General features: G+C 56.7%; 1 protein-coding gene across 4 annotated transcripts in view; it reads left to right on the top strand.

The window, feature by feature from the left end:
• SSBP3 (single stranded DNA binding protein 3) overlaps window positions 1-26,150 on the top strand; it is an 80,420-nt gene that overhangs the window by 2,338 nt on the left and 51,932 nt on the right. The window lies entirely within an intron of this gene.

The following is a 26,150-nucleotide window of genomic DNA, read 5'->3' as shown; positions in this document are numbered from 1 at the left end:
TGTTAATTAAACAAAGATGGTGGGAGCAGGGGAGCTCTGCGACCCCTCGGTTGATGGCGTGTGTCTTGTCTGTCGGTGTCGCCGGCTTTTCGTCCATGCGCAGAGCGGGGCAAAATGCTTTGAGCCCCCGTGTGATGAGGAGCCCCAGGGATGTCGCCTGTCCTGGGTGTCCGTGGGGACCCTGCCCTCGCATGCGGCCGCTCGCGGGCTACGAGCGGGGGCAAACGTGGGGGTGCTGCAGCCGGGGTGTTTGCTCAGAGCAGGCTGTGGATGTGTTGGGTAGCCCCAAAGATGCTCCCTTGTGGGCAGCACAGTTGAGCCTGCGGGGCCGTGGTGCTCTGGGCTTTCTAGAAGGAGCCTTCTCCAGCGAGTGCTGCTTTTCCTGGTGGGTACCAGGCTTGTTGGTGCCGGAGCCCGTGGGAGAAGGGGTGGCTGCCCGCTCCTGTCCTGCTGAAGTCAGATCTGCAGCGTCGATCTGCATCGAGAGGAATTTGAATCAAAGGATTAGTCACCTGGCTGTGGGCTTGGACTGTAGTCAAGTAAGTTAAACTGTGTAGCAGGAGCTGTTTTTGTCTGTTCCTGGGAGCCTGTGGTGTGGAAACCATTTTTCCTCTCTTCCCAAGTTGCTCGTTGCCTCAACATGCCTGCGTTTAGCTGCTCGGAAGATGTGTGAGGGCTGGTGGGAAAGCAGCGCTGCGTGAGTGTCTCGGAGCCCTCCGAGGTGCTCGAGCTCGCTGCCGGGAGAGCCCAGGGCAGCGTGCCTGGCATGTGGGCAGCACAGAGCTCTGCCAGGCCGCGCTGGGCGCACAAACACGCGCGTCCCCGAGCCACGCTGTGCTTTCTGCGTGCGCGCAAAAGCGGCCTCCGTTTCATAAGGGTGTTTGGGACATCGGGGTGCAACTACCTCGTATCAAGATGCTGCAGTAGAAACTGCCTGGTTGTCCCTGTGACCCCCTGCGGAAGCAGTTTGTTCTGGTTTGTTGGGTCTGCTCCTCTCCCGGTTGGATGTCCCTTCCTCGTGGCTCTGCGTCGTTCGGTTCCCATCCCTGCTCTACATCTTTGCGTAGCGTTTTGGAATATCTCAAGTTAAAATTTTGAACGTCTGAGCTGAGGGTTAGATCCAAATGCGTCGACACCAAGAGGCTGTTTCAGACTGCTGCTCTGTCCTGGTCGCTGCTTGTGCTTTATTGGAGCAACCCTGGCCTTACTGGAGGCTGCTCGGGACAGAAGGTGCAGCAGGAGCAGGGGGAAAGGTAGATCCCGGGGCAGCAAAGCCACAGGTAAAGCTGACATTAGCAACCAAGGCGTAGTGACATGCCACGTTCACAGCAGCCTTCTAATCATGTCTGAGGATTTAGTGTATTTAGAGAAATTAATCTTTTTTAGCTTGGTAATAATTCTAACAATAGGCATGAGTGCATTAGATGATTCACGTAAACTTCTTTAATACACGTTGCTTTAAGCTTACAGTAAATAGACACAATCCTGATTGTTTTTAATTCTCGGTGTAATACAGTTTTGTAACAGCCCTAAGTGCTTTACCTTTTCAGTTTTATTATGCAGACTTGTAAGGAGATTTTCATTCCTCCCCTGCCTCCTCCCTCTGCTTCATTACACTGGTTTTATTTCTATAGTCCTGTTGTTGGCCTTAAAATGGTCGGTTATGCCGCTTCTCCGTGGCGAGGCCCGGCGCGGACGCTTACGGCTCCGTTCCCCTTTGTGGATGAGTGTTTTCCCAGCAAGGCACATGCCGTGTACTTTACAGGGCGAGGGAGCTGCTCGTATAAAACTTAAATATTGACCAAGGACAGGAACCAAATGATAAACTTTTTTGTGTGTGAATGGCGCGTTGTTCCTCGCGCAGGTACGCGGCTCGCGGCGGCCGCGTGCAGAGCGCTCGGCCCCGGGGCCCTCGGGCGCTTCCCGGCTCGCGTGTCTCCGCGCGTGCTCTCCGTTGGCGTCGCGCTCCGGCACGATGGAAGCTCCAGGCTCCGCGGCGGGGAGCGGAGCTGGGAGCTGCTCCGGGCGCACGCAGGGGCGAGCGCGGAGCTCGGCTCCCGGCGTTACCGAAGTCTAAATGCAGTTTTCTTTTTTTTTATCGCTTTTCTCATCTCTTGAATAACGATTCCAAGGCAGAGCGTCTGGCCCCGAAGTGGGAGAGGGAGGTGGAAGTGCAGAGGAGCATCCATAAATCTTGCTGCTCGGTGGCCCGAGGCGGGAGCGCTGTTCTTTGTCTCTGGGGTGGGAAGGGGCCGGGAGGTACCCGCCTGGCACTGCCGGCAGAGCAGCCCTCTTCGGACCTCGAGCGCGCCGTGGGGATTCACTGGAGCGCAGGTTTTCCCAGCGGGAAAGAGGCTCCTTGGGTTACAGTTGGGAATTGCACAGGGTGGGGCTTAAAAGGGGATTTGGGGAAGAATGCACCAGATGGGGGTGGGGGAAGCATATTAACAACTGCTGTTCCTGCGCGGCACAAGCCAAACCCCAAAACACAGCAACACAAACGTGCAACAGCTCAAACTCATGTGAGGCCTCCTGCAAGCCCCGAGCTGGGTGGACCAGTGAGTAATTTCACATGTTGGTTGTGGTTAAAAATATCCCCATATAAGCCTTGCCCCAGATTGCAGAGCATCATATTTAAACTTCAGCAATTACAGAAGAGGCTGCACAGAGGTTGCCCGTGTTTGCCTAAAATACGGTGTTTATTTACCATTAGGCTCCGTATTTACCGTGCCCCTCTGAGCACAAAATAGTGGCGTGCAGCACCGCTCTTAACTGTGTATGAGAGCCCTGCGAAACGGGCAGCACCGGGAGGGCCTGGGCGCTGCCGAGCGCCGCGCCGCGATGATCCGGCGCCGGGTGCGCGCGGTGGGCGCTCCTTGGAGCCGGAGCAGCGCGCTTCATTAGCGGAGTGCTAACTGTGGGGTTTGCATGCTGTGTAATTTCCATTTCATTTCCCAGTATAACTATATGAAAACTATTAGGAGCAGCAGGACAAATTACCAATTTCCCCCTCCAGTTTTTAATTTTTAATTCCGCCAAAAAAAATCGCACTTTTTTTTTGCGTTGGGAGAGGAGAGACTTCCTGAACTGACACAGACCCTTGTTGTGGTGCAGGACCAGAGCTTTTTCGTCTTCCCCTGAGGTTTTTCTCTGGAAGCTGCTGGGATTTTGCACTTCTTGAGGAAAGTCGTAGAGAAAACAGGGACTTTCTTTTGTACAGACTGGAGAAATACTCCACTTGTTTCTGTTCTGTCAGTGCGTGTACAAATCTGGCCCTTGTTGCAGCTTAACAAATCGTGTGTAGTTTCATTCGTCAGCCTTTTCCACCACCTGTACGAGGAGAGTTTATTCAGTAGTTAAAAGCACTATTATATGCATTTAAAGACACACATATTGATCTCCAGCTGCCTTCTCAAACTTGACCCACCTGACAAACTTTGTGCTTGAGCCATAGCAATCGATTGGGATTTTCCTTTCTCTGTTTGGAATCTCATCCAGTCGGACGGGCTTCTGGTTTTGTTCTCCAGCCATTTGAGATGGCGAAAATACCCGGGCTCTTGGGGAGAGGAGAGAGGGAATCCCCCGGGTCTGCCTCTCTGCAGTCGCCCCGCGGTTCCCATTGGAAAACGCTGCCCCTCGGGAGAGCGCCGGCGTTGGCGCGGCGGGCGGAGGCGCGCGGCGAGCGCGCTCCGGTTACGGTGCCGAGCGCCGCCAGACGCTCTCGTCGCGGGTTTCATCATGTCTCCGCTGAGCCCGGTAAGCTACAAAGGGGTTGTACGGCATGACAGGGAATTTCAACCAGCGCGTTATCTCGGAATTGGCCGATTGATGGTTGCAGTTCAGCGTTTCAACATTGTGAAAGCCAATACAATTTGAGTTAGCAGTGATGACTGCCAGTTTAAATACCGCAGTGAATTTCTGTCAAATAGCTAATACACAGAAAGGGGAATTGCAGAAAACTTGATCACTAGAACCACTTCAGTCGATTTTGGCCTCGAGCTACAGAAAATGAACTTAAATCTAGTTGACTCTTGCTACATACTTTTTGTGGTATTATTCTGCCTGCATGGCCAACTTGGAGCATAACTTCAAGGAGAGAAAAATCCGAATAGTGTTTGGCTGCCTGAGACTTGTACTTCCTCCTTTCCCTCTTCTGCTCCACCCAACCCCCAAAGAAAAACCCAGGCTTCTGGGCACTGGAATTGGTGTTTTCCTTGCAGTGGAAGATTTGCAGAGTAGCAGCTTAACTCACTGCTAAGCGTACTACGTGCTTGTTAGTGATGCATTGATCTTCGTTCCAACTGCAGAAAAGTGATCTAGTTCAGCCTAGTCCACCTGGAAGGATGCTCAGCTGAAACGGGGGGATTGATCCTAGGAAGACTGTGATTAGTCACAGGAAAGGTGATGCTGTGGCTGTTTGTGCCTCTTACCTGTGCCTGGTTGGAGGAGAACCAGGGTTCCTTCTTTTTCCACCAACACCTAAAACTTTTTCTTGGATTCAGCTCCGAACAAGTGGATTTCTGAAGTCGCTGAAGCTAGATGAAAATAGCAGCTGTGGTCTGGTTTCTCTGAAACACTGGGTTTGCTGGCATTAATGCTCATGACTTTGCTCCGTGGGGAACGAGGTGTAAGCCACAGTGGGAAGACGACCAGCAGAGCTGGAAGGATTTTGCATTGTTGGTTGTGTAGACTGGAGATACCATCCAGACTGCATTATGAACCCTAAAGCCCGCCGTTTCCTTAGTTGTACGCACTCTGCTGTGTCAGATCTTGCTTTTCAAGGCAGACAGGGGAGGCAGTAGGTAGGAAACAGTCTTTTTCTCACAAGAAAGCAGTTGCTGACAATCCTGCCTCTATTCCTTTGGCACCCTTGGGTCCTCGGCTTGCACCAAGGCGCAGAGCGCAGCCAGCCGAGGAACAGGCGCGTGTCACTGCCGTGCCTGTGCGTTGGCATCCCTCGTCTATAGGAAAAACCTCTGGCTGTTGGGAAAGGCTCTTGTGTTTCACGTGCTGGTCGATTTGATTACCATAGCTGTGAGCTCGTGGTGGTGAACAGCGCTGCTGAGATCCGTGCAGCTCCGGTGCGACGTGGCACAGCTTTGGGGGTGACACAGCCCCGTGTGGGTCTGCGCAGGGCTCCTCATGGTGTGATACAGGGTTTTATTATAAATGGGACGATGCTTCCCCCGTGTCCTTGTGGCCTGGCTGATGCTCCTGTGCCTGCTGTTTGCTGCTTGCAGATTCGGGTCTTGTCTGGGCCGTGTCCAGATCCAGTCTGTGGGGAAGGAGTTCCCCCATAGGTACCCAGAGAGAGGAACTGCCTTCAGCAGTGGCAGACAGCCAGGAAAAAACTCCAAATTATTTTAAAAGGGAAAAATAATTAAAAAAAATAAAGGCAAAATGAAACACTCCCACTGAAAGGCCATCGCCTGGCTGCACGCCGGCTTCAGCCTTCCCTCCTTGCTTAGGGTCATTACGCAGCGGATGAAAGAAGGGGGTCTCCTCGCCCGGGGTGGCTCCGTGTGCCACTGAGGTCACCAGTGTCCCCTGCCCTTCATAGACCTCCTTGGCTTTCCTGCCAACCCCGAGGTCCATGTCCTTTTAGTAAGCTCAAATTGGTAAGTGACCAATGTCAGGGCTGGTTTGCCCACGATGAGGAAAAAAACCCCAAAACATCCCTTTAAAACACTTTTTTAACTCCATCTCTGTGCCCTGTTGGCTTTTTTAGTAGTGGCTGCTGTTGCAAAGAAACCTGCACTTGTGCAGTTTCACCGAGCGCTAATGTGCTCAGATGGAGGGCGGCGAAGGAGCCGCAGGAGCCCGCGGATTTGGAGCGCTACCTTTCCGGAGTTGATATTGATGGAAAAGCCAACTGCGCTAAACCTGAGGTCAGAGCACGGAGCTTATGTCTTAGTCTTTGACTGGGGAGCCTAAATATTTATCCTGTTCTGTCCCTAATGAAAACAAATTGTCAACAGTTGTTCAGTAACTGACTAAATTAAAATCTGTAATTAGTCAATTAGATTAAAGAGTTGGCACAACCTGATTGTATCATGCTGGTTAGGTTATTAAGAGAAAGGGTGTGATTTTTAATTACTGAATGCTAATTTTGACAGTTTCAAATGGAAACAGACGTTTCCCCCCCTCTATTCTGAGTGCCTCTGTAAAAAGTAAGGCACTGGAATGTATTTTATGTCAACAAATGGTGTGAAGATGCAAAGTTTCTCTGGTTTAAATCCACAAGGGATTCCTACTGAAAAGTGGGGGTGGAATGGGAGGAGAGGAAGTTGCCTTGAACAGCGTATTTTTTTTTAATTCTGCCTGACAATGGGAGGATAAATGGATTTTGTGCTGCAACTGGCAGACGAGGGAGGCCCTGGAAGCGGCCCTTGCGAGCGAGCAGGGGATCCTGCCGCGCTCGGGAGCCAGCAGCTCCGCGGCAGGGCCTCGCAGCGAGCGCGTTCCCGGCGGAGCGGGACGGACCCATCCCGGCGGGATGCTCCAGAGGGGCAGAAAGCGGCAGGGCTCGTTGTGCCGGAGGGGGTGCTTCGGAGGTGCCGGTCTGGCAGCGGTGCTCAGCCGGCTCCGGCTCTCCCGTGCTGCTGCTTGCCAAGATCGCGGATAATCCGTGTGGGCTTCGCGCGGGGGGGGCGGTTGCGCCGCTCTTTATCTCCGTCTCTGCTTAGCGGCCGCCGGAGCTGGCTCCGGAACGGCGACGCCGGAGAGCTGAGCTGCTTCCCGCCGTGCCGTAGAGGGGCCGGCTCGCGGCTGGAGGGCTTCGCCTCGGGGAGGAGGAGGAGGAGGCAGGCCCGAGCGCTCGCTCCATTGTTTGCCCCCGAGACGCGCGGCCACGTGCGGCCGCAGGGGAGGCCGGCGCGGGGAGCCTCCTCTCGCCGCCTGCCCCCGGCGTCGTGGAGCCCTCCCCGCCAGAGGGGGCGAGGAGAAGCCGGGCACCCTGACAGATTTGTAGCCCTGGGTAAACACAAAGCTTGTAAACCTTCATTCATTTCCTTTCTGGGGTCCTTTCAGAGGAACAAAGAAAACGCGGGCGAGGGTGCGTGTGCGATTCATACACGAAGCCAAGGGATCTCGCCGGTGCCGAGGCGCTTGGACGGCCCTTCAAAGCGCGCCGGGGGCCAGCGGGCACGGGGAGGGGGCCCTGGTGTCCCGGGGCCGGGCTGGGAGCAGCCTCTCCATCCCCGTGCCGCTTGGCAATTGGAAGATTTGTTAGGTCAGTACAACATGTATTGGGTATGAGTGAGGCTTTCCTGTTCTCCTGATCATTTCCTTCCTTACCTTGGAAACTTGGATTTTCTCCTACCTTTTGTTCCATATTTTCTCTTTTAAAACAGTCTCTGCATCTATTGAAAACAGCTGCACAAGCCAATCCTCGGAAGCTAAAGGAATACACTGTTTTTTCTTTCTTTCTTTTTAATACTGCACACGCATGTGTTCACTGACTCTAGAAATGGCCCGTAAGGCAGAATCAAAAGTAACCTTGCAAAAGAGGCTGAATTAAATGGCAACTGACTGCATGAAATTCTTGCTCGTGGCGGGGGATGGTTTGGAAGGGAACTGGCAGAGTTTCTGTAGCTGGGTCTTGTAATTTTTATTATCGTTACTTTTAAGACCATTATAAATAGAGGAGATGGGAGAAGAGGAATGTCCAAACTAGCTCCCCTCACCCAGCTTTTTGGGGACATTCAGACTTTGTGTGTGTCTTGTCCAAGTGGCCATGGCTGCCGGAGTGCTGGGTGATAAATGGGGACGGTCACACCGTGCCCTGTCCACCCCGCTGGGGCTGCGTCTCTGGAGAGCGTCCCGGCGCTCGTTCCACTCTAGCGTTTCCCGCTGCTTGTGGGAATGTTGTTGGAGCAGCTCATGGGGTTTTCGCTGTTCCCCCCACTTCGAGCATCAGCTTCGGGCACCTCTACCCCCACGCGCGTTATTTTACTGCCCAGTTACGGCAGGGCCGAGGGTGACTCAGAAGCGGAGCGGAGGGAGGGTAGTCAGTTTGTTAGCGGTTTGTCAGGAAAGCGCGTTGCCGCCTCTCTTCCTCTTCGGCGCTCCCAACTGCCGCTGTGAGAGCGCAGGAAGGCGAACGCCGCCCCGGCCGCCCGCGCTCCCCGCGGCGCCCACGCTCTCGCTATGAGTGTCTGAAACTCCGGCTGGAGGCCGAGCCCCGCTCGCGCCCCTGACCTTGAGCAAGGCCTTCTCCTCCCCAGCCCCTTCGGCTGCCGCCGCCTCCTCGCGTGTTCCCGTGCCCGGGCTGCAAACCTTTAGCTGGAGCTGCCTGTCCAGCTGGAGGGCCACCGGGTGCCACCAGCACAATAAATAAGGGAGAGACCCGTCGCTAACAAAGGAGGGAGGGAGGGAAGGGGTTGTCTGGGCGCTCACGTCTGCGCCATCCACATGGCGCGCGGTCTCCTCGGAACAAAACCGCGCGGCGGGGAGAAGAGGCCGCGCCGGCGGTGGGAGACGCGGGGCCCTCGGAGAGTCTGGCTGCTAAAAAAAGCCCAATCTGCAGCCCCTGAAGAGACGGAGCTAATTGGATTTCGTGTTTCCAGGACAGGCTGGAGGCAGCGTCTGCTCCAGCGCCCGAGCCGGGCCACGTGCCCCAGCGCCCAGCTTGTCCCCAGCCGGGCTGCTGCCATCCTGCGCGCGCCCACGGCGCCGCCTTCACCTCAGCACTGCCGCCCTCGCCTCAGCGCTGCTGCCCTCGGCAGAGCCGGCGCGGAAACCTGCTAGCCGGGCTCTGCACCGACAGGCACGGCCCGGCCCAGCGCGGGGCGGCCGCCTTGCCCGCAGCAGGAGCAGCCCCCGTCCCGGAGCGCTGTGCCCGAGGCGGCGAGCAGGCGCTCGTCTGAGTCTCTCTTGAAACCGCCTCAGCTGGCGGCGGTGGGGGAAGGGAGCCGCGCGCCCGCCCTGGCGGCTCCATGCGAGCGAGGTTAGCGGCGGTGCCGCCGCGAGCCCCGGCGCGGCGGCAGGGGAGGAGCGAGGAGTCGCCGCGGATCCGGCGCGCTCGGCGCGGCGCTTCCTGCGCTTTGTTACGCGCCTGCCCGCGGCTCGCCCCCCGCTCCTGGCGCAGCCGTGGGGAGGAGGCCAGGGCTGGGGCTCCCGGGAGCTGGAAGCGGCTCTTTGCTCTTGCTCCCCTCTGTAGAGAGCGGCCTCTTCTCTCCCTGCCTGGCTCGGAGAGAAAATGCTGCTTCTGCCAGTAAACAAATGCCCTGTGTGTGCTGGGGGGGCTCTTTCCTTCTTTTTTCCCCCTCTTTAAACACCTGCTGGTAGCCAAGCGTGTTGGTAATGGGTCTGTCTGCTGAAAAAACAGTGCCAGGAGCTGGGTTTGCGGTGTGGGGTCCAAAGCACAAAGTGAGTTTGAAGCCGATGCCCTGTTGCAGGGATTCTTGGAGGCATCCAGCAGCGGGACCCGGGCTGAGCGGGATACGCAGCCGTATGCACTGGCCTTGGGAACCAAGGATGCGCCTGTTTCTGCCACCCCATTGCCGGGACAGGTTGTGGGGCAGCCCGCTTTGGGGCACAGTGGTGACTAGGGCAGTACCAACTAGAGCAGCTCCTGCCCTCCTCAGCCTGCGGCAGCGAGCAGGGGCACGTGCAGGGTGTTTATGCCATGATTTGGGCATAAACATGCCTGACTCCCTCATGGAAAGGCCAGGCTTTCTCCAGGTCTCTTTTGTCTCTTGGTCCGTGCCACAACGAAGGCTTTTCAGAGCTGAGGATACCTACACGGTGTGCACGGAGGCTGCCGGCGCCGAGCAGCGTTCCCCATTCCGTGGGCTCCCTGCGTGGGGGCGGCGGGCACGGAGCGAGGTGGGCGGCGTGACGGAGCAGCGCGTCGCACCAAGACATCAAACGCTCTCCCGACCCGCAGCACTGCCTGCCTGCGCTCCTCTTCCTAATTCATGGAAATTGCCATGAAAAGACAGATGGTTTTTAAAAGTTGATTTCTGTCTCCACTTTTATCTGCCTGGGATTCGTTTCTCTTTCCAGAGCGGAGACTGCCTTGGCTGGGAGAGGCAGGGCTGGGAGCTGTAGTACAAATTGAGGTTATTGACACTATAAGTCTTTGGTTTTTATATCTGTAGATTTCTCTTTGGCATATTGATGATTCGGGCTGCACACGGGTTAAGGCATCTCCATCTGTATACTGTTTGCTTAAGGAGAAATACTCAGGCGAGCGATGGTCTGTCATGGGCTCCTCGGCTCTCGCCTGGTGGGTCTGAGCCTTTGTATTTGCATGTCAGTTTGTGAGCAGGACTCTGTGGTTTTAAAAGCACATCTCCTCTCCTGGGAGGATGAATCTTAAGTGGCCAACATAGGGTTTTTCTCCACCACCCCCCTTCCCCATACGTTTCTGTGTGTTAAATTTCTGACAAGCTCCATCACAACAGCAATCTGGATGTTTTGACTTAATTTTTTGAAATCGGAACACTAAAAATGACAACACTCCGTACACCCTGGGAAAATGCAAAAGTTGGGAGGTGAGCGGCTGGGTTTCAACCATGTTTATTTAAAGATCCCTTTGCCCAGGATCCTCAATTGTCCCAGCCTCCTCTGAGCCTGAAGGCTACAATTAAAAAGAGCTGGTTTAGCAACCTTTTTACAACTGCTGTCCTCCCGCGTGCCAAGCGCCGTAAACAAGGGGCTGCAGTGGCTAGTGCTGCTCATCCCTGGGAGTCGCTTGGCCCCAGGCTGTAGCCCAGCCGCTCTGGCTTTGGAAAGCAGATGAGTTTATAAAAGTGGGAGTGTTTTTCCTGCAATCTTACTCGCCATCTGCAAATTTCCTTGTAGGCAATCTACAGTGCTGGGTGCTCTACTCAAGCCAAGGATCCCGTCTTCCTTAGGCTTCCCTCTTGGCTTCCTCGCCCGTGTGCTTTATGGTTGCATTTGCATCCACATTCACCACCTCTGTTTTGTCAGAACCCTCCCTTCAGTTATTTCATGCTTTTTTATTATTTTTAACGTATTCCTTTATTTCTCTTCGTTGCAAATCGCATCCCGATAGGTCTGCTCAGGTGGTGCTCCTGCTGGAAGGCTCCGGCAGGAGCGCGCGGAGCCTGTGGGCAGGAGTGCATGGAGTCGAGAGCAGGAGAGCGCGGAGCCTGTGGGCAGGAGCACATGGAGCCAGGAGCAGGAGCACACGGAGCCCGTGGACAGGAGCTGGCGCCGGGCACGGGAGCCAGGCACAGGAGCGCGGGCCGAACAATGGGCAGGCTGCGGCGCGGGGCTCCGCGCGGCCCCGGACCCCGGCAGATGCGGAGCAGCCAGCCGCCGCCGTGGGGGAGGGCTGCGGATTTGCATAACTGATTGTTGCCCTAGGGATTAAGGGGGAGGAAGGGAAGGGAGGCCTTGGGAGTACAAAGGCGACCACAGAAGATGCACATTTGTCCAGCTCTGCCCTCGTCCCTGCTGGCCCTGGCGGGCCGGCCAGCCCGTCCTGCGGGCACGTGTCGTGCCCGGTGCCGCTGCCGTGGCTGGGTTGGTGTCATGGAGCGGGCCGGAGAGGGCTGCCAGCGGCCCCCCTGGCTGCCAGGGCACTGGGGGTTTAGCAGCCCTGATGTCTCATGCAGAAGGCAGTGACTCTGCAGCCTGTAGTGTCAAGATAAAGTCCAAAGGAAGACCTCTGGCTGTGTCTTAAGCTAACGTTTAAATTTTTTTTTTTAATGTTTCTGTGTAAACCCTTAAATATTTGATCTTGATGTCTCTCCTCCCAGGGTGCAGCAGCTTTCTGTAGTGAAAATGAGCTTTTGCTGCCCATCCTGGCTGCCTGTAACAGGTTCTGGGTTTTTTTTTCCTACCTTTTTCCCCGAGTCAGAGTTGACTTCATACAACTTCACAGGGCTGAGCTCGCACCCCTGCTTATTATTTTTTTTTTTTAAGATACAAACAAGTTTTCAAAGCAGAGGATGTATTGCAGCCCCAGCTCTGTCTCACTGGAGAGCTCGTAAGTGAAATGTGCCTCGTGGGCACGCAGCACCATCCTGCCCCTGTGCAGAGCCGCGCGGAGGCAACGTCCTGCCCGTGCATCGTGGGCTGCCGGCCAAATGTGGCCCCTACGGACGTGCCCGCGCGTGCCCTGCAGCCGCCGAGCCCCTCTCCTGCCCCGGAGCAAGGGCCATCCCTCGTCCCCGGCACCGGCCTCGGCGCAGCTGCTCCGCGCCCTTGGGACACCGCGGCCGGCAGTGACAGCCCGTTGCCAAGCGAGGTGGCCATTTGGCCACGCGGATGCCTTTCTCTCCAAGCTGCTCGCTCTGAGGGCGTCTGGAGAGCTTAGCTTTATTTATTTATTCTTTTCCATGAAGCGGAAGGTGAAAGAGCCTCTGCGAGCTGAGCGTGGGGAGGGACGGTCATGAGAGACGGAGCGGCCGCGGCGTCGCGGGCTGGTGCTGCTTGGCTGGGCTGTGGCCACACTGGGTTTTGCAAAGCCAAACCAAAGACCCTTTGGCTTTAGCAGGCAGAGGAGTTGGCCAGGAACGCAGAGGCAGTTGGTTATCGCAGCCCAGCGTGCAAGAAATGACCAAGAAATGATGGAGTTGTCTGTGTCGCCTCTACAGTCGGCTCTTGGGTAGCAAAGCTCTGGGCTCCCTAGCCCTACAGGAGAGTTGCTGTTTAGTTCCTACCATTAGCTTTACTTTGCGCTTGCTTCCTGGGCAGTCCCTCAGCCTGAAGAGGAGTTGGGAGGGCGTTTTGGTGACAAAAACAAGTCAGCGTGCGCAGGGGAAGGGGGGAGGGCGCTTCCTTGCCGAGGCTCCGCAGCCCGGCGCGGCGGCGGCGGAGCAGATAAGCCTGCGGCTTTGTGCCTCCGCTCCCTGGTGAGACAGGGCGCATCGCGCGCGTGGGCGGCTGCAGAGCCTCCCTCCATGCCGAGGCAAAGCCGCCGGCGCTCCCGGAGGCCGGGAGGGCCTGGTTATCAGCGTTTGTCACCGATGGGAGCCGTCGGGGCCGCGCCACGAGTCTCGCTGGCCCGCGAGGAGCGTCGCGCGGATGGCGCCCGCAGCAGCCGACGGCTGCTGCGGGCGCCATCCGCGCGACGCTCCTCGCGGGCCGGCGCCGTCACCGGTGCGAGTGATTCATGCGTTCCCGGTGCCGTCTCCATGCCTGAAAGTAAAACTCGTCACCGTGGCTCCTCGCTCCCTCCCCCAGGCTCCTTTCTCTGGAGCGGCCGCGCAGCTGCTCCCCGGGTGTAAATCACGCCCTGCCTCCCTCTCCTGGAATTGCTGCCCATCTGGCTGCGGGATCAGGAGGTGAGGCCGGGTTTTTATTTTTTTCTCTTTCGCCCGGTGATGTTCTGGGGTGTTTCAGGGTGGCCGGAGTTTTGCCAGCTCTGCCTGGGCCGCAGCTGCACCCCTCTGGCACCAGCAGGCCTTCCTGTACCGACTCGTGGCATCTGCCATCCCCTCCGCTCCCACCTGCCCGGGGGGAGCTCGCCAATGTCCAGGGGTCTCTCTGTCAGGTGCAGGACCCATGTCCCTCCCATCCACGTGGGCATCTTCACCCGGATTCAAGGGCAGATTTCCATGAAGAAACAAGTGCTCTTCTGGTCTATCCCAGACATTACCTTCCTGATAACATCCAGGTGCTTCAAGCCATCTCTGGTCTTTGAGAGGAGATTCAGGCTGGAGCTTCCAGGGCTCTTTTCATTATTAGGAACGTGCTTGGTTGTCTGGAAGCCCTTCTGGGTGTCATGGCATGTCCTGACAACTTGTCTGTCCTTACCTGCAGTCATCAAGGAGTTTTCAACATGACTTATATAAAGCCTTTGTACTTGGATTGCTCCACCGTGCTGCACAATGGATTCTTTGTCATCATGCCAGCTAATTAATTTTAACTTTCACTGTTGCTTCAGTTTGGTGCACTGTCCGCCTGGTCCATCCGAAGCTTTTCCCTGCTCCTTGAGTGTTTTCTAGCTCTCGTAGCGGTTTGACTTGTTGCTGAAGATGAACCAAACGAGCTGGGACCACTCTTGCTCGTCTCCTGGAGAAGGAGTTTCCTTTGCCTGCTGCTGTTGTCGAGTTACAAATGCACTGATTGGAGGTCGGAGGGCTGGGGGGCGAGGAGGGTGCTTAGGAGGCTGTGCTGGAAGTAACGCTTCTCCAGGGGCTGATTTCTCCTGGCTGGCAGCTGAAGGTCCCCGTGCATAACATCCACTGATGAAAATCATAGGCTTCGGTAGCTTGGCCAGTGATTGGCATTGTGTGCGTCTTGCAGCAATGGCCTGGAGAGGTGAAAATGTTGGTTGGATCTTGAGGACGAAAGCCCTTGTTCATCGCTCCCTCAAGGATCTGAACTCCTGCTTGGGAATGTAAATGCAATTGTATTTAACATCGATTATTTCTTGAGGGCTGGGATCTGTTTGTTTGCACTCCGAAAAACAGGTGTTTTCCTTTGCCTCTTGCATCCTGCGAGCAAACATCTGCTCCCCCTTCGCCGACACGGAGCAGGCGCTGGGAAGGCTCCATGTGCACCGGTGGGGAGGCTTCTTCCTCCCATGGCCCTTGTCCATGGCACTCTGGCAGGCCCCGGGGCACCTCCCGAGTCACAGGCAGCAGGGCCAGTCAAACCAGTGCCTGGTGCCAGTTTGGCCGTGAGCGGGACGGGTCTCTCGGGGAGGAAGCCCATGGGCTCTGGCAGTGGATCCGGCGGGATCGCCTCTTGCTGCAGCTGCGAGCGCAGTGTGCCAAGAGCAGCCCCGGGAGGATGAGGGTGCTCTTGCGTCTGGGTGCATGGAGCAACCTGAGAGGGGCGAGGGGCACAGAGAGGCTCGTGAGGAGGTGGTAACACAGGGAGGAGGAAGGCGCGATGGCTGCAGTGATCCGAGCGGTGCACTGGTGGCACTGGCACCACGGGCTGCCAGGCTCGTGGGACCTCTAGAAAGAGGCGAGCAGGCAACCGGCCTGCTTGTCGTGCAGGAATCACTGCAGCCTCGGGTCCCCGTGCTGAGCTTTGCCTCGCTACCACGCGAGGTTGGCAGGCCGGGCTCACAGGGGGGCTCACAGGGCCGGGTAGCACAGCCTTGCAGGACAGTGTCCGTAGCCGCGGACGCGCCGGGGGCACCCGCACCCTCACACACTCTCCGGGGTGCAGAGGACCGAAGCACCGGCGGCTGCCTGATCCGTAAGTGCTGCTCCTCCCCTCCCTTTGCACCTGGTGTCTTTCCCGTGCATGAAGGAGGATCAGGAGTGAGGAGCCGCGGTCCCTGGCCTCATCCAGCCACACGAGGAGAGGTGGGTGCGGAGCCGGCGCGGGCCCCTCGGGAGCTCCACCGCTCCGAGTGGCCCCGGCCAGAGCCGGGTATTGTCTTGGCTCCTGTGCGGCCTGGGAGGGGAGGAGGGGTCTGAGTCTCCGCATGCATAAACATGAACTTAATTTGAACTGATGGGTTTTGTGCAAGTGTCGCCCGGCTTGCCGGGAGGAAAGGCTGTGACAGAAGGGAGCTCCCCACCAGTTCAGGAGGGAAATGGTAGCAGGTCAAGGAATATGAAATTGATGCCTTTGTGTTTAATCTGGTTATAAGGACAGCTATTAGAGATAATGAATTTTGCCTGTCCCCATCGTTGTAATACAAGAACCTAAATGTCTTTCAACATAGAGAAGGTCACTCCTCTTTATTTCTGGTTGTAAATTTTGCTGGTTACAGATGTTTAGTGTTGATATACATAGCTAATTAAGTTCTTCCTTAAGCCAGTTGGCAAGGTGCAGGGGTGCTATGGGCAAGGGGGAAGTTGGAAGGAAGGACACAAAACTAACCCTGGCAGCACACGGCCTCGCGGGCTGGCAGCAAGGAGACCTTTGCAAGCGTTGCGGGGCCATCAAGCCCTCTCGGCACAGCACCAAACTGCTCTGTTCTCACCTGGGTCCTTGCAGCTCTTCCTTCTGTTGAGCAGGTTGGTAGGAGGAAGGTGGCTTTGGAAGCAAGTTCTCGTCGTGTTGTCGCAGCGTCGAGATCACGGGGGCTGCTGTGAGCGAAGCAGGTGCCTCCAGGCGGGAGCTGGAGGAGGGTGCGCGGGAGCCGGCGTGTGAGGGAGGAGGCGCCGGCTCGGGGCGTAAAGCGCCGAACCGGCTGCTCTTCCAGTGATCCCATGTGGAAGAAGCGACTTGGCAGCTGCTGCCAAGGTCCCCGCGCTTCGGATTTGCGAGTTAAGCTGTGCCACAAAAACTTCCTTTGCTACCGGGCGGTTGCAAAACTCCCTCCCGCCCGCTCCCGGGGGGCTCCCGGCTGGAGAGAGCAGCCCCTGCAGCAGCAGCAGGACGTGGCTCCGCACGGTCACGCTCCCAAACCTCCCCGTGCTCCTTGGCTTCCATCCGACTGGGGACAGTGGGAGTGCAGCCAGCTTCGTGCTGGTGTTTGGCCGTCTGCTTCTTGCCCCGAAACCAGGGCTTCCTCTCCCAGCTAAACCGCCAGGGAGGTTTATCCAGAAGCTTGGCGGGTGGTTTTCCGACGTACTCGTGTGCTCCGAGCCCGGGCAGCCCTGCTCCTTCAAGCTGTAATTTGAAGGGAATTTAGCAGGAATTGTAGCATTCGATTTGTCCCTGTGTTGACCTGAGGGCGGTGAAGGGTGATGAAGAAGGGAGGCTGCTGTAATGCTATACGGCCTTGCTGCTCTGGTCAGTGTAAAGAGTTAGTTACCGGCTCATGTTCCTTCTTTATGCCGGGCACCCTCCGGAGAGCCAGGAAAACGCGCGGCCTCGGCCGCGACGCAGCCCTCCCATTGCCCGCTGCGGGGGCTGGCTCCGCGGCTCGGCAATTACACGGTTAATCCTCCCGTTGACCATCTTTCTGTACCGCTGCCAGTTGAGGCTTTTTCCTTTCTAAAGAGATTTTGACTCTGGGAATGACAGAGTATTAAATTGCTTTGACTGCAGACCAAATAGCCCACAACACCAGCGTCGAGTTAGCGCCCGGAGCCGGTGGGGAGCTGCCTTGCAGCCGGGGCGTCACGTGAAGCTCTTGTGTTTCATTCGTGCGCGCCCGCAGCCCTTCGACGCGTGCGGAGCCCAGCGCCGCGGCTGCGCCGGGATGAGGCCGGGCTGTCACCGGAGCCGCCGTGCCGGGAGCCGGTCCCTTTTAGAGTCCGTTGGGCACCGTCTCAAGCGCTCCGTATCTGTATCCCTTACATAATACGCGCTGGCAGATGCCCAGATTCAGGTTAAGTGTGCAGCCTGGCGATAAACTCTCCACACAGTGGCTGCAATGGCGAGCCCGAGCCCTCCTGCCATTATATCTTTATCCCAACATCTCCCGCCACCCCACACGGACTGCGCTTCTGTTTCGCTCCGTACAAACACCCAACAATGTCGCTCTCCCTTGGCAATGCTTAAACGCTGGTAATTGCTGACCAAAGGCAATCCCTGACATTTCCCTCAGACATTTTGTTCCAGCCGGCTCCAAGGGACTGAGCCGGGAGGTGTGGAGCAGGGAGGGCTCCATCCTCGGGCCCGGCAAGGCAGGGACACAGAGCAGGGAGGGACAGGGAGAGGGAGCCGAGCTGTGTTCAACTGCCCTTGTCTTATATTTAAAAATCGGCACGTGCTTTTTCTTTTTTTTTGCTTTCTGTCTGGCCCTGCTTTCTTCCCTCTCTGGATTCCAGGCACTTCTCTCCCCCCTTCCCTCCTGATTTACGCCACTCTACATTTTTTCCTCGTTTCCATGCATTTTTCTCCCCTCCCTTCTTTTTTTTTTTCTTCTTCTTCTTTTTTTTTTTTTTTTGTGCTGCTCGTGCATCGCCTTGCTCCTTTTTTGTTTACCGGCTTCCCTGCTTTCCCAGCAAGGTGCAAATGCTTCCTGTTTTTGTGCGGTTTCAACGGGTTTTTATTGCTCCCCTTCTCTTCCGCTCCTCCCCGCAGAGCAGAGCAGAGATCGTCACCCCTTGCTCAGACCCAAGTGGCCGTCACCCATCGCGTTGACGGCTCGGGGTGCTCTCCCCCACCTCCCTGCTTGTTTGGTGGCTCCCGAGGGCTCCCTGGAGGCTGAGGGGGCCCCTTGGGGACGCTTGGCTGGCTCCTTGCTGGGTGAGCGCGTCCTGCTGCCATCGCGGGACACGGGCAGCGCCTTCCCGCACAGCTCTCGATGTCGTGCATGTTGTTGTGTCCTGCAGCGCTTTCCCCTGGGCTCTTGTCCCGCTTCTCTCCCTGGTCACATTCCCTGGGGACAGTGGCTGCTCCTCATCCGCAGAGATGGGACACGGAGCCGTGTGGATGAGGCGGCAGTGCCATCACCCTGTTGGGGTGGATGAGGGGGCCACGCGGAGGCCGCTTGAGCCCGAGGCATCCACGTCGGTTACTCATTCCTGCTGCTCCCTCGGAAATGCGAAATATGCCGGGACGTCTGCGCTTGGTCCCTCCCGTACAGCAAGGAAATGCCTTGAGACCCCCCTCCCCGGCCCGCCGCGGCTCTCGGTGCCACCGCAGAGCCCCCGCGAGCGCGTGGCCGCCCGGCCCTCGCGCTGGCGCCTCACGAGCGGCAGGGCCGGCGCTCGGCCCGCGCGGGGCCCTTGTTGTTTGGCAGCACGAGCGCGCGGCGCCGGCCATCTGTCCCCGCTCGCGCGGCGCCCGCCACCGTCTGCTTGCGGCAGAAGGACTCGCCCGCGTCCCGCCGCACGAGCCCGCCGCGTCCCACCACGAGGGGTAGTAAAAGTTCCGTCTCGTCTTTGTCTGCTCCCGCTTTGTGCGCGCGGCCTGGCTTTTTTTTCCCCTGGCCTCACCAGGCGCGTGGAAAGTTTGCTGTTTTTTTCCGCGCGCGCACGCGTGCGTGTGTGCATATACTGAATAATTTTATTAGCTGCCAGGAGGAGGAGAAAAATGAACAAAATAAAAAAGCCAAAGCAACGGGCATCGGGTGGGGAGGATTCTTGGGTGCGTTTCATTATTTTTTGTCCAAGTGACCCCCCCACGCCGTCCCCATCGAGCCTCGTGCGGCTTATGCAGCCGGCATTACCCTCCCGCGCTGCTTTAAAGGGTTAAAAATTATGGGGAAGTTCAGCTAGCACTTGCAAGATATGGTTGCCTTAGCAACAGGCCTTCTAATCTGGTAGGTGACCTGAGAGACTGTGGAAGATGCAGGGCTCGGTTTGGCATTTCATTATTTCATGAGGCTGCGGCTCTCTCCAGCTGGTTCGCCTCTGCGCGCCGAGCCGCCGCGGCCGCCGGCATTCCCAAACAAAGCCCCGCCGGGAAGGCCGGGCGCCGCGCCGGGGGCCACGGGAGGCACGACCCCAGCGCCCGGCCTCGCCGCGGAGCGGGATGCGCTTCCCTCGGCACCGTAACGGTGCGGGAAGCCGCTGGGTGAGCCCTGCCGCCCTAATATGGTTTCCAGGCTTCCTCCCTTCCTCCTGCCGAAGGATTCACCTTAGCTTAGCAAAATCGGGACCCTTCCCCCCGGCCTCATGGAGCTAAACGGGTTTCCGGAGTGCTTTGGAAACTACGGAAAACCAAAGTCCTTTTTTTAATGGGATGGTCTATAAGGGCGCCATATCCCAGAAAGAGAGCTTCTCTGTAAGAGCCTGGGGCTTGAGCCAAAGAAAAACCCCAACCCGGGAGGATACCGAGAGGTTAATGCAAGTGCGCGGCGGGTGAGGACATGCAGAGGAAAGACGATATAAAAGGTTATGGAGATAAGATGTACCAGTCCAGCGATGACTTGCAAATGTTTTTGTGAAGAACGTGGGTTTTGGAGGAGACAAGCGGGGCAGCCCTATTGCAGCTGCTTTTGGCAACCTGCAGCAAGGCGGTTGTTGTCGTCATCCCGCTCGAGGCCATTGCAGGAGGCTTGAGGCCTGTGCAGGGCTTTGGGGTGGCTGCTTGGGTGTAAGAAGCCGAGGGAAGCTGGGCTTCCCACGCTGGTGTTGGTGCGTGTTGGCAGGAGATACAGCCGCTTGGGAGCGTGCTGGAAGCCGGCTTTGCTCAGCGCCCTCCGCTTCCCAATTTTTCTTGCCAAATATATGACCTCACCAAGTGTTTGGGGTTGGGAAGTGGTGGAGTGGGACGTGCAGTCCAACTTTCCCACACGTGCAGTAGTCAATGTTTCAAGGGGATTGCATGGGCCTCTCTATGACACCTGCAGCGCCCTGGCAAAACTTCTCGCCCATTTGCTAGAGCTTAGTCAAAACCAGCTCCTACTCTTCACTTGCTCTTTTCTGGGCTGGCCACGGAGCTCGCTGGGTCTGAATCTCACAGACCTGGAGGATGATTGATGTTGGAAAGGACCTCTAGAGATCATCTAGTCCAACCCCCTGCTCCAGCAGGGACACCCAGGGCACAGGGCGGCATCCAGGCGCGTTCCGAAGATCTCCAGAGAAGGAGACTCCACAGCCTCTCTGGGCAGCCTGTGCCAGGGCTGTGTCACCCTCACAGGAAAGAAGTTCTTCCCCGCGTGGAGGTGGAACTGCCTGGGTTGCAATGTGTGCCCATTACCCCTTGTTCTGTCTGATGTGTTTGCATGCTGGCCGAGCAGTGCAGGGTGGGCACCTCATCAGCTGATGCCACGAGGGCCTCCTTGCGTGCCACAAAAGCCAGCGGTGGGTACGCTGGGCGCCCCCGAGGGTGGCCACAGAAAGTACTGGGAGAAGGAGCCCTCGCCAGCTTTCTGTACGGCTCTGGGGGAGAGTGGCGGGGAAGTGTGAAAGGAAACGGCCTTCTAACAGGGCAGATTTTGCTCCCTCTGTCCCGCATGCACGTGTCACACACTTGTATACCCATGCACACACACAACCTTCAGGCGTGCATTAAAGTGCTCCTGTCCCCGGCTCTTGGTCTTGACAGAACATGGCTTTGGGCTTTCTTACTGTTCAGTACAGGCGATTTCGCTGCCTATCCCGCTGGTTTCTCTGGCCTCTGAGGCATCACTTGCCGAAGCTTTCGGTCTGAACAGCATTAACTGATGTTTGAGCTTTCTCAAGGGCTCAGGAGCCAATGCTGCTTCTGCAGTAGGGCTCTTCTCATCGATGCCCATGGATACCTTGGGCAGGAGCTTGGCGCGGGGAGCTTCTGATTCCTGTGGATGCTGATGACTGAGGCAGTGCAGATCGCTCTTGTTTTTCATGTCCCACTATTGCACAGTTGCTCTGGCAGCTGCTTGCGGACACCGGCAGAGAGCTGCCTGCTTATCCATGTCTTGAGCGCGGAGAGTACGGGCCTGGTCTTAGATCGTGGTGTTGATCTGTCATCTTGCAGGCTTTATTCGTCCCCAGACAAGAAGCCAGCAGCACAAAGCACATACTTCTGTTACTTAAAACTGAGCCCTGTGCAGAATGCAACTGCTGAAAGCAATCTGCTGTCTGAGATGCCCAGATTTATGGTTCCCGAGCGCAACTCTAGGTGTTGGCTTCCACCGGAAAGTAAAAGCCCGGGCTGAGCGACGCTCGCAGGGAGCCGGCGCTGCGCGAGCAGGCGCTGTGCTCGGAAGGGCCGTGCTGCGAGCAGCGGGCTCGGGGCCCTCCGCGGTGAAACCTGCCTCCCGCTCCTGCCGTTCCTGTTTCCTGGAGCCTGCACTTGGTGGTGTGGGAGTGCCCTGCTTCGGGCTCCGCTGCGTGCGCGCGGGCGGCGTGGGGAGGGAGGCAGCAGGGGCTGAGGGGATTCTGGCATCGCCGAGACGGTCGGGGTGGTGTTACTGATGGTTTACTAGCAAGGGATGCGGGTGATAGCAGTGTTAATGTGCTGTTTTCTGGAGGCAGAGACAGTTAGCTCACCTGGATACATAAACACAGGATTTAGAGGACAGGTGTAGAAGGGGCTGGGCTTCTCCTTGTTCCTTGGATGCCACCTTTTCTGGAGGTGCCAGGAAGTGGATGAGCTGTGAATTTGCTCGTAAGGGAGGGCAGTTGGGGACAAAAACTGGAGATGAGACTCCTTTGCTGCAGAGCTGCGGAGACCTCCAGCAACCGGGATCCTGGATGAGCCCCATGTCCTCTGGAAGGCTTCCAGTTTCCATGAGGGCTACCTGGAGAGCAGCAAGACTGCGGGACCGTGCCCTGTTACAGAGAGGTGCCCTGGTGGGTTGGGGCTGGTCGTTGTTACGCAGCCACGTCAGTACCTGAGGTGCCGGAGGACGCTCCGTCTGCAGCGGGGTGGCTCTATCCTGCTGGGGGAGAGGGCAGGACGTCGTCCTTGAGACCGCATGTCATGGGGAATTGCCACCTCCAGGGCTTCGCCGGCAAGCGGAGCTGGGCAGCCGGCGATCCGCGTGAAGAGCTCCCGTAGTTCCACCCCGAGATAAGAACGCGAATCGTTGAGCAGCGACCCCAGAGCGAGCGCTGCCCGTGAGCCTCACCGCCCGCGTCCACGGAGGCCCACGGCTGCCGCGGCGCCGGCTCCGGGCGCACCGCGCGCTGCCCGCCCGCGCGGGCTCGGCCACGGGCAGGGCTTGTCCCCTGCCGTCCCCCTGGGTGCTGGCTGACTCCAGCGCTGATGAATCAATTAGAAAAATGACTCGCGTCGGGGACCCCTCGCCAGAATGCTGGGAAAAGTCTCCCTGGAGAACGCGCGGGAGCCTGTGTGCTCCATAAATCTCCCGCGCCTTGGCTCTCCCTCTCCTGTAAATCTTGCTGCTGGATGGAGATCTCGTTACATTCGTGCTAGGAGGGGTGGGGAGGAGAAAAGCCACCCTGTCTCCAGGCAAAGCGCTGCCCATGGGACAGGGAAAGAGTGGGTTTCTGCAGGGGACAGAGGCCGTGGTGTGTGGGGACTGCACCGAGCTCCTGGCATGCAGCCGCTCACGGAGCTGCCCCTCTGAAGGACCCCAGGGCTTGAGGGGCTGGAGGTGCCGCGCGCTGGCGCTCTGCTCCATCCCACATTAAAATGCAGCGAGCGAAACCTCGGTGTGACAAGGCTGCCCGCAAGGCCCGTCCTCCCCAGCACCGGCCTCGGGACAGGTCCCCGCATCTGCTGCCCAGGCCACCCCCTCGTCCCCGCTCCCGGGGCTTTGTTTCCTCGCCGCCTTGTACGCGCCGGATTCCTTCTGCGCGTAAGAAATTGCTCTAACATGTTGGAGGCCGAACTCGCAACACCCCTCACATCTGCCAGCCACCTGAGCGGCCTCGTGGCCGGGTTTGCCACTTAAGGTAGCCTCGAGTGGATTAACTCTCGCTGGTTAAGACAACATCTGACTTGGTGCTTTTATCTTTCCTGGCAAGGATGTCCTGGCCCGTTGCAGAAAGGAGGGCTCGTGGCGCTGGCAGGAGCGAGGCGGCCGCGCAGCTCCCAACGGGAATGCCGCTGCTCTGGCACGGAAAGCGGCCGTCGGCATCCCGTGCTAGGCACTGAGCGCCCCGAGGGCTGCCGGGCTCCAGCTCAGCAGGTCCATGTGGAGCTCGGGAAGGGGATACCCCAGGGACGAGGGCAGGGCTTGCTGGACCAGCAGGCCCCCTTTTCCTCCCCACTTTTGGGGGTTTGTCCCTCCTGATGGGGACTGTGCGGAGGTCACTGGGTTCTCTGGGCACTTGCTTCATTGCAGGCCCTGAGTGTGAAGGAACAGACCGTGGATCTGTTGGCAAAACACGCTTTGTTTGCAGAGCAGTTGCGTTCTTCCTCCTAGGGACTCTCAAGTTTTAAAAACAGAATAATATGTTTTTTAAATTAAAATTAAAATTCTCAGGGAAAAAAAAAATGTTGGTTCCCCTTTTCAGAAATTGCTCTGTGATGGCAGCTGGAAAGTGATATTATAAGTGTTGTGCATGCCATCTGCTTTGCTTGGATCTAGGAAATGGCTGGAGTCTGTACAGCCTCGCAAGTGTTTTCAGCAGTTGCTGGGGTAAAAATTATGCCCTTTTCTTGCCTTCCCCCGTAAGACCCGCAGAGGCCTGGCTGAAGTGAGGCCAGGACGCTGGTACGGTGATCGCAGCCTCGTGCTGTGGGAGGGGACACACAGGCTTTAGATGCTCCAAAGCTGTTTCCTTTAAGTGTTTCCAGCTTCACTGACCACCTAGCTGGGAGCCGCGAGGAAGCGCCGGGGCAGCCCTGCGGTGCGGGGAGCTCCGCGCAGGCAGCCCCGTCCTGCCGCTCTGCAGCGAAAGCAGCAACAGCTGAGCGTGACGTCCCTGGCCTTCCCAAGGTAAATAAGGAAGGAAAACTTCAGGCTGTCTCTAAAACAAACAAACACATCTCTCTGTGCGTTTGCTAGGGGGTTGTCTCTCAGGTCTTTACTAGCTGAGCTCCTGGTGGCTCTTTGGTTAGGCTTCACTTTGGTTTGCCCAATTTTTACAAAACTGTGCAAAGACTTGATGCCTTGGAGAGCTCGGGAGAGCTCGGAGAGGGTTTCGGTGACTTCCCTGGGGAGGCTGTATGTGGTGGAACATGATCTGCTGACAGGGTTGTCACGAGGGGAGCATCCAAGATGTGTTTGGGGATGGGGAGGGAGACTCCAAAACAGGAGGGCAGTTCTGACACTAAATGTGATCATTTCATAGCGTGCAGCCCTACACAGGCGCTTGGCTGGGCTCCATGGAGAAGGGCATATATGTGGATGTAATCTGTTTTTCTAAGTTGTGAAGGATGTTCAAAGTTAGGGGATTCAGAATGTGTCCTTGGAGTGTTTTCTCTCCTCTTCAGCTTGTACTTGCTGCCCATTTTAGAAACTCCCAGCTTTTGGGAGCTGTGTCTTTACTCAGGATGTGCTTAACTTTTAAATTGGTTACTTGAGATTCCTAATGCAAAACAGAGTTACCTTTCTTTGCTTGGCATCATTAGTGATATAAAAGGCAGCAGAGATGTAGCTGGATTGTGCAGAGGGAAAAGGAAGCAATTTCCAAACAAATCCAGGGGGCTCTTAAGGAGAAATGGAAAGCTGAAGGATGACTTAATCCACTCAAGAACCTTTGCCAGCCAAAGACCAACTTTCTCATGTTCTCCTTCAAAATATCTGTTTCTACATTGGGCTGAAGAAGGCTGTTTATATGGCTTGCCCTGCTTCAGGACTGGACTGAAGGAACCCAAGTCAGCATTTCCTCCTATATTCCAGCCTGAAAGATGTTTTATATTTTGAAGAAGTGCGTAATATGAAGTTTCTGAAATTTCTGGGGTGCTTCGCAAGCTCCAGCAAAACCTGGTTGACCAAGTATTTTATTTGGAAATAAGTTTGTGGGAACCTCTTCAAAGTACCAGCTTAACCCCACGGATCCGTCTTAAGGTTCGCTTTGTAAGACCAGTCCACTGCATTTAAAGGCTTGGCAGCCTTCCCTGCGCGGAGCCGGCTCTCCGGCGATGCCATCCCCAAGGACAACCCACCACCCGCAGACATCCAGAGTCCCGTGGTGGGGTCGTCCTGCCGCAGGGTGCCGACCGGGTGCAGCTTGAGGTGCAGAGCTCTGCTGGGTGCTCCTGAGCAGAGAGTCCAGAAATTCAGTAATTGGGCTGGAACAATTATTTTTGGCTTTTGCTGAGGGAAACGCTATAAATACCAGCCTGCAAGCTTGTGCAGTGACTTTGCAGTGTGCGTCGGGTTTTTTTGCTCTTGTCCAGCTTGCTTTTTATTGGCAACTCCGAGGGTGACACTTATCTCCAGAAAACGCAATTTGAATTGATTAAAGAAGCTCTTGCCATTGGCCAGGGTAAGCAAAGCCAAACTTTCTGCAGAACTGATTACGTTTTCTCAGAAACTGCCAGGACAGGGAGGATCTGCGGCGCTGGAGTCGGTGTCTGGGGGAGGTGAGGAGCAGGAGGCTCCAAACGCTGCTTGTCCCTTGCAGCACTGGTTTCTTGCAAGATACTTGGGTGCTCCAAGAAGCCAGGGTAGAACCTGGAGGTCCCTAGGGGAGCTGCCCCTACCAGATACTTTGATTTTGACCTGCCAGACTGTCTTGGCACCCTCGGGGCACCTCCAACTGGTGCTGTTGTGGGTGGGCTCCATAGCCCCAGTGCAGGTTTCCTGTGGGGACGTTTGGGCACAGGCTTTGCTGTTGCAGATACCTGACCCGTGACACTTTGGGCTGTCCCACAAGTGCCTGTGTCTCGCACAGGCTGTGCCTGAAGGCGAGCAGAAATTGCAAGTGCCGGGAGTGTTTTGGTGAGATTAATAAGATCTAAATAAAACTCTTGTCAGGCAATTTCTGCGATATACTTCATACCTCCTTGTAATCAAAGCCATTGCAAATGAAAGGTTTTATGCTCATTACCAGCACCACTTGTTTGTGAAATACTTGCAA

Source organism: Tinamus guttatus, unplaced genomic scaffold, assembly GCF_059628265.1.
Source record: "Tinamus guttatus ecotype Peru unplaced genomic scaffold, ASM5962826v1 Tinamus_guttatus_pri_ptg000044l, whole genome shotgun sequence".
NCBI lineage: Eukaryota > Metazoa > Chordata > Aves > Tinamiformes > Tinamidae > Tinamus > Tinamus guttatus.
The sequence above is the reverse complement of the archived record's forward strand: the minus strand, read 5'-3'. Positions and strand labels throughout refer to the sequence as shown.